This window comes from Galeopterus variegatus, unplaced genomic scaffold (genome assembly GCF_000696425.1).
Source record: "Galeopterus variegatus unplaced genomic scaffold, G_variegatus-3.0.2 Scaffold4933, whole genome shotgun sequence".
Taxonomy (NCBI): Eukaryota; Metazoa; Chordata; class Mammalia; order Dermoptera; family Cynocephalidae; genus Galeopterus; species Galeopterus variegatus.
Genome location: NW_007731044.1, coordinates 94,027 through 94,694, shown reverse-complemented (window position 1 = coordinate 94,694; position 668 = coordinate 94,027). Strand labels below are relative to the sequence as shown.

Genomic DNA, 668 nt, shown 5'->3' with positions numbered 1-668 from the left:
GAAAAAAAAAAAAAAAAAAAAAAAAAAAAAAAAAAAAAAGGGCAAAGGAGTTCTCGAAGCTTCTTTCTGACAAGCAAGGGGACCCTTAAGTCTGTTTTTTGGAATTTTCTTTCTCAGCCTATCCCCCAAATTCCAGTTTGAGCTCCTGCCTCAACTGAAGAACCCAAGACTGCCTCCTGCCTTGGGGCTGGAAGAATCATCAGCCTCTCTGCACTTGCCAGAGGGAGAAAAAACAGCATGAAGCAAATGGACGTACTGATGAATGCAAAATGAGACAGACAGACTTAACAGACAAGCCAGTGGGGAGATTTTGAAAGTAAAACAGAAATATAACCAACCCCGCCAACCATTTTTTTCAGAAAGGGTCAGAATTGAACACCAAAATTCCAAATTTGGGGGTAACAACATTTGTCAACCATCCATAAGCGTCTGTGCTGCTTGGGGAGAAGGACAAAGAGGCGCTGCGTTACTTGACCACAGTTGGAGTGACAGATCTGAAGTTATTAAATCAGGTGACAGGACAGATTTTTATTTTTTTTCAGAAATATGTTATTTTAATTGTTAGTTTATCCAGTGCTCTAGTGCAGCAGAGCAACATGATTGTTGTAAAGTTTGTTGTATAGTTGGTGACAGATGTTGGAATGTTAGTGTTTCTTTTTTTTTTTTCT

General features: G+C 39.1%; 1 pseudogene; it reads left to right on the top strand.

Moving 5' to 3' along the window:
• LOC103604043 overlaps positions 1-668 on the top strand; it is a 9,848-nt pseudogene that overhangs the window by 7,702 nt on the left and 1,478 nt on the right.